At 46.2% G+C, this 6,342-nt stretch overlaps 1 long non-coding RNA gene across 2 annotated transcripts; it reads right to left on the bottom strand.

Annotated features, from left to right (window-relative positions):
* Window positions 1–353: 353 nt before the first annotated feature.
* Window positions 354–5,851, bottom strand: LOC129150532 (uncharacterized). 2 transcript variants are annotated; one of them, XR_008557265.1, is made up of 4 exons: window positions 5,537–5,851; window positions 4,400–4,493; window positions 3,968–4,164; window positions 354–503 (listed from the first exon to the last, which is right to left on the bottom strand). It is a non-coding gene; the product is annotated as an uncharacterized LOC129150532 (long non-coding RNA). The 2 variants fall into 2 exon arrangements; XR_008557264.1 differs by lacking the exon at window positions 5,537–5,851 and having other exon boundaries at window positions 4,400–4,915.
* Between the last annotated feature and the right edge of the window lie 491 nt (window positions 5,852–6,342).

Here is a 6,342-nt window from a genome sequence, read left to right as displayed (position 1 = left end):
CACCCGGCTCAATCATGAGACGGTTTGCATTTCTACTTTGTCTCTTACTTCTGGCCAAGGCCTTTAGTACTACAGTCCCCAACAGTACTGTCCACAGCGAATTCCAGTTCCTCTCCTGCAGGTGTCGAGATTCCTCCTGGCCTGCGTGGAGCCCAGGCTAGGGATCTCACGGGTGAGGCCGCTGGTTGCCAGGATCCAGGCCGTTTCCTGGTGCAGGAGCTGGGAGTGGTGTAGCCAGGTCTGGACGCCATCTACTTCAACAGCCGTGGGCGTGCTCAGGATAACAGTGTAGCGTCCCTTTCAGGTTGGGGTGAGTCCTTGGGCAGTGACCTTCTTTACCCATACCGAGTTCCTGGGCTGGAAGGGATGTACAGGGTCCGCAGTGGGCACTGGCAGAGCATCACGAACAAGCTTATGGGTGGCTCTCTGGGTATACTGCAGAGCCTGTAAGGACTTGAGTAAGGGAATGGTTATGAATTCCAGCTTTCAGTTTCTTCCTGACCCTGGAAAGGAAGCGGCAGGGGGAGGTCTATCATATATGATCTCTAAAAGGGGGAAACCCCTACCGGTAGGGGGTACACCTGGCCCATAAGAGGGTGAAGGGCAGGAGGTTGGTCCAGTTTTCACCGGTTTCTAAGGTAAATTTAGTTAAATTCTTTTTTTTTGAGTCTCGCGCATGCCTGTCCTAAGGCTTGAGCTATATTTTGAGATACCTTGGCTACAAAGGTGGGGCTGTTATCTGATCCTATGACTACTGGCAGCCCGAATCTAGGTATAATCTAGCAACTATAGAGGTAGTTTCTGTCCTAGTGGGGTATGCTTTAACCCAACCCGAGAAGGTATCTATGAGAGCTAGCAGGTACTTGTACTCTGATGCTGGTGGCTTAATTTATGTGAAATCTACCTCCTAATGCTCTCCTGGGGAATTTCCAGGGGGACCTTCTTACCTTGCTTAGTATTTATCTGTGCATAAACTGTACTTCTAGTGACTATGCTTTTAATTATTTTATCTAAGAGTACCTGCCTTGCAGAAGTTTAGAAGTCTTGGTGACGCCAAGTGGATAGCCTGGTATAACTGGGTAACTAACGTCCAACCTATAGCCTCTGGGACCAACAGTCTGTCATCTGGTAGGGTACACCAACCATCTGGTCCTTTAATGGCTTGCTTCTGTTCTGCCAATTCCTCCTCTTGTTTGGTGTAAGAGGGGGTCTGTGTAGGTCCAGGTCCGGCAGGATTACTAAAACTTGTAAAGGCCCCACTGGTTTTTGGGCGGCTTCCTTGGCAGTTTGGTCTGCGGCTCTATTTCCTCTGGCTTCAATTGTCTTCCCTTTCTGATGTCCTTTGCAGTGCACTATTGCAACTGCCCTTGGGAGCCAGATGACCTTTAATGTGGCTAAAATTTCTTATTTTTAATGTCCTTTTTCACTGCAGTTGGTAACCCTCTTTCCCGGTGGATGGCACTGTGTTCCCATCGGAGGGCCTGGATTAAGGCCAAAAGCTCGACTTTTTGTGCCTTGGTTCCCCTATTCAGGGACTGCGCCCAAATGGTGTGGTCCAGGGCGACTACCGCTGCTCTGCACATCGGATGCCATCCTGAACATAACTGCTCCCAACCGTGAACAGTACCTTGTCTGGTGATGATAGCGGGACATCTGTCAGGTCTGGGTGAGCCGTTTGTACTGCGTCTGTTACCTCCGTGCAGTCATGAATGGGTTCCTCTGGGTCATCATCTGGAAGCAGGCTGGCAGGGTTGATGGCCAGTGTCTTATGGAACCAGATGCAGGGCTGGTCCAGGAGAAGAGCTTGGCACTGGGTGATCCTGGTGTTTGACATCCATCTCTCTGGAGCACCTCGAAGGAGGGCCTCCACACCATGGGGTGTTGTCAGGGCTAGTTCCTGGCCCAGAGTCTGCTTATCTGCCTCCTTCACCAGCAATGCTGTGGTGGCCACTGCCCAGAGGCACGCTGGCCACCCTGCTGCCACGGGGTCTAGCCTCTTAGGCAGATAGGCAGCAGGTCTCTTCCAGGGACCTAGAGTCTGAGTGAGAACCCCTTTGGCAATGCCCCTTACCTCACTCACGTAGAGGTGGAAGGGCTTCCTGACGTCTGGTAAGGCTAGGGCAGGTGCTGAGATGAGAGCCTTCTTTAGCTCCTCAAAGGCCCATTGTTCTACTTCGGTCTAGTTCAGTGGCTGCGTTCCCCCAGTACTTGAGTCTAGAGGTTTAGCAATCTCTATGAGCCCCGGTATCCACAGGTTGTAGTGTCCAACTGCCCCTAAGAATTCCCGCTCCGTCCCGCTCAAAGGATATGATGGCAGTCCAAATAGTTTCTGTAGGAGGTCACGTTTACACAGGGGATACAGGCATTCTGGTATGACCAGAAATGAATGAGTTACCGTGTTCTTTCTGAGGTCCATAGTCCTTTTTTATGTCTAAGGAAAACAGGCAATTTGTCCGGTGGCTTCCTGGACTGCTGTTTTCTTAGAGGTTATGAGTCCCACCGGCTCTGTCAAGACTGAATAGGCTGTTCCAGTGTCCACCAGGAAACTAACAGGTTTGCCCCCCCACTTGTAAGGTTACTCTGGAGGCTTAATGGAAAGGAACCCCGGTCCTGTCAGTCCTTTTCCTCTAAGTTAAAGACCCTTGGAGTCTGAGTCTCCCCTTTCTGCTTCTCTAGCTAACCTGCCAGGACATTTTCTCTTCCTGTGCCTCTGCTTCTTACAATAGGTATACTAATTCCTTCCTATTTGCTGCTGGCTTTTTCTTCTTTCTAATATTTCTCTGTTCTTTTTCTTACTATATATATAAACTTTTATAAATTTTACAATTTCAAATTAGTCTTTAAACCTTCTTCTATGTCTTTCAAAAATGTATAACTATGCCTCAAATCTTTTATTATTTTAAAATATTTAGAAAAGGCAGAGGGAGAAGGGAGCAGGCTCAGCCATTTGAATTTCAAACTGTCATATTTTTTTATAGATAATAATCTCAGATTCTGATAAGCCTGGAAAGGGGAATTTCTAGCTGCCGCCTTTAAGCCCCCTATAGAACACGGTGAAAAGTGTCCAAGGAGTCGCCGAGGGTTCTTGGGTCTTATTGGGGCGGAGGGGGTCACAAGGGAATTTCCCTCCTCGTTGCTGCCTCTAGCCACTTAAAACAACCCCTGGAGGGGATAGACACTGGGTGGGCAGAGGCAGGGAGCGCAGCGCGGGTCCCACCGAGGCGTTTTCATCTGGCAGTCCACTCTCTGTTCCCACTGGGAAAAGCGCTTGCCTCCTACTAACGAAAGTGGCGTGGGGGAACCGGTGACCCCTACACTGTAATCAGACTCCCTGACCTTTCTGAAAAGCCACTCTGCTTGAGTGTGTTTCTATTAAAAATTACTGATTTTAAAATTATAACTTAAGAGTTGCTACACACACACAAGGACCAAGTGGCCTACAAAATATTTTCCTTTTCTTTGAAAGGTTTTACAATGTACATTAATCACATCAAACTTAATGACCAATTGAGACAAACAGTTCTGATACTGTTCCTCCACCACTGATTAAGACTGGGTGGTGGCAGGTGTCAGAAATAAGATTCATTTAGGTTTTGAGCTTGCTGGGCAGACTTGGTGACTTTGCCAGCTCCAGCTTTCTTCTTATAGTTAATTTTAGAATGTGGTCTCTGCTTTAAATCTCTTTGGACTACAATTGTTATAATTTTATATCTTTACATTAATAAATATAGACAGAAATGTTGTTAGGCAGGCCGATTCCCCCTCTGACAGAGAGAAAACACCCCTGGGAAAAAAGAATCCCAGTGGCCACTCGGGGGGGTTGCTACCTGTCAGAGCACTCAGCCTTCAACAAATTAAATGTGTTGTTTTTTCTTCTATATACGAACAAATAATTATAACCAGGCAGACAACAAAATATCAAACAAACATCTGTCCTTATATCATTTCAGTAAATAAGTATTCTTACATTCTTGGGATCTAAGCAGATAACAGAAACACTGCCTCTAAGTCCCCTGATGGGGCCTCCCTTTCTTATCGTCGCTTTTTCTGGCTTCTGCCATAGGCCAGTGGGCGGGACCAGTGTGTTGAAGGAAAAATCATCCTGCAGTCCGGCTCGGGGAGGGACAGGTTACACATGGAGCGTTGTTTCAGGAGAGGCAAAACCTTGATAAAAGCTCAGTAATCCAATCACACAGTCAAAGGTTAAACTGGAAGGGAAGAACCACTCAATGTCCTCTAAGAGGATTTTAACAAACTGATAACAAACTGACAAAACCTTGACAAATCAAAACTCAATAAATAATATATACATATAGGGCCCAATTATGATCGAAAATATAAGACAAAAAGACAAAACAAACAGTCCTGATACCAACATGACAAAACACAAAACAAACACCTGTTGAGAGGGAGAGCCTCCAGCCCCTTCTGGGGGGTCCCTCTCTCCTCTCGCAGGGGGAGATTTCTTGTGAGCTGAAAGCCTGGATGGCCTCCTGAAAGAAAATATTTTTAATCCAGTTACAGATGCTATTAGGATCAGGATGAGAGAGGAAGGGAAAGTCCAGGTTATGTCCTCTATGAGGATCCTAATAACTGAAAACAGTAAGTTAAACAAATGGTTAACGGAGTCTATAAAGAGTTAATAGTAACTTCAGCCTTAGTTCCACGTTGGACTATGATGTCACAGGCAGGGGCAGGGCCTGTACATCTCTCCACCCTGTGAAGCTGTAAGGGGAGTCTCCCAGCACCAAAAGAGATAAGGAAGCTGTAAATAAAAGTTCTTTTGTTCTTTGAAATGTTATAAATGGATACTTTTAAATCAACCTTAGAACTTTAAAATTCAATTTAATACAGTAAATTCACAAATCAGAGCAAACTGAAACCTTCATTAATACAAACAGAGGAATTTTTATCATCTAAGTGGGCTTATTCCCTCTCTGATGGAGAACAAGAAAAAGGTGTCTCAGCAGCTGCTAAAGACCTTTGTATTCTGCCATAGCAGGTCCGCCGTATCTTTAAATAAATTAAACAGCAGAAAGAGATAACAAATATTTTCACATTTATATTTATATACCAAACAGTCTGAGTTTTTGACTCCTACTAGATATTTACCAGAGTTTAAACAGTCACCTGATTAATTTGCCTGAGGAAGCTCTATGGCCTTGGGGGGGGGGGGGGGGGGAATTAAGCTCCCTTTTCCACTCACTTGGAGTGAACTGAGTCTATCCCATAATGTCCGTCCAGTAAGTCCACAGAAGTCCACAGAAAGACACAGAAACCAAACAGACAAAGACACTGAAAAGCTGGACGATGGCCCTGTGCCAACTAGCGGGAGCGACCCGCTTCGTCCCTGAGTTTTGAGGGGAAGCCACTCCCCTCCAGACGGGGGTTTTTACGCCCCTCCAGACGGAGAATCAGAGCGTCCTCTGACCCTCCAACCCAAGGTCCACCTGTGCGTCCACTTAGACCGTTTTTGGGCAATTCAGATTTGGCTTCAGAAGCGAGCTCGCGCAGAACAGACAATACAGACACTTACCGCGGTCAGTCAGCAGTCAGACTCTTCGGATCGGGTCCCTCGTGGGTATTGGGGAATCCCGGACGAGCCCCCAAATGTTATGCCCAGAGTTCAGGGTCCCCAATAATCAACCACTAGGGAGCCTTTTCTCCGATGCAAAAGCAAAGAGTCTTTATTCAAACCCGGGTTTGGCTCCCAGCCTCCTCCTGACGCAGCAGTGGGGCCAGAGAGCGAACTCCGGGGGAGTGATGAATTATAAAGGGTTGGACATTTGGGTGGGCTTAGGGAAGTGACGTGGGTTACAGAGATTGCCTAATTTGGACTGAATCTACTTCTCTATATTCCTATTGGCAGGTTCATGCAATTGTTACATTCTCGCGGTTTTCTAAGAAAAAGGAGTCTGATACATAGTTACACAGGATGGAGGGTACAGTACATTTTGTGCTGTCCTGCTCTGCCCTTTCAAGTGTAGCACCATGATCTGCAGGAAACCATTCCATTTGTAAAAGGTCAAACATTGGTAGCCCTAAGCTTTTGAAACGAAGCAGAGAAAACAATTTCAGAGCTATTTGCTACCCTGTCCTCTGACAGCTTTTGTCCAGGCTTCCAGTAAGAGAGATTTGCTTTTATAGTCACAATCCTTTAAGTAAATACGATGCTTGTGGCTACAAAAATGCATTTGATTGCTTTCTTTGAGTCATAAGGCTTTTATCTTGTTTCCGAAATCATAAAGCCCACTAGGCATTGCATTTTTCCAGGAGTATTGACTGATGTCTATCCTATACATTTAGGTAATCAGATAAGGGTATAGATGTTGATAGAGTAAC

Source organism: Eptesicus fuscus, chromosome 10 (assembly GCF_027574615.1).
Source record: "Eptesicus fuscus isolate TK198812 chromosome 10, DD_ASM_mEF_20220401, whole genome shotgun sequence".
In the NCBI taxonomy this organism is placed as follows: domain Eukaryota; kingdom Metazoa; phylum Chordata; class Mammalia; order Chiroptera; family Vespertilionidae; genus Eptesicus; species Eptesicus fuscus.
The sequence above is the reverse complement of the archived record's forward strand: the minus strand, read 5'-3'. Positions and strand labels throughout refer to the sequence as shown.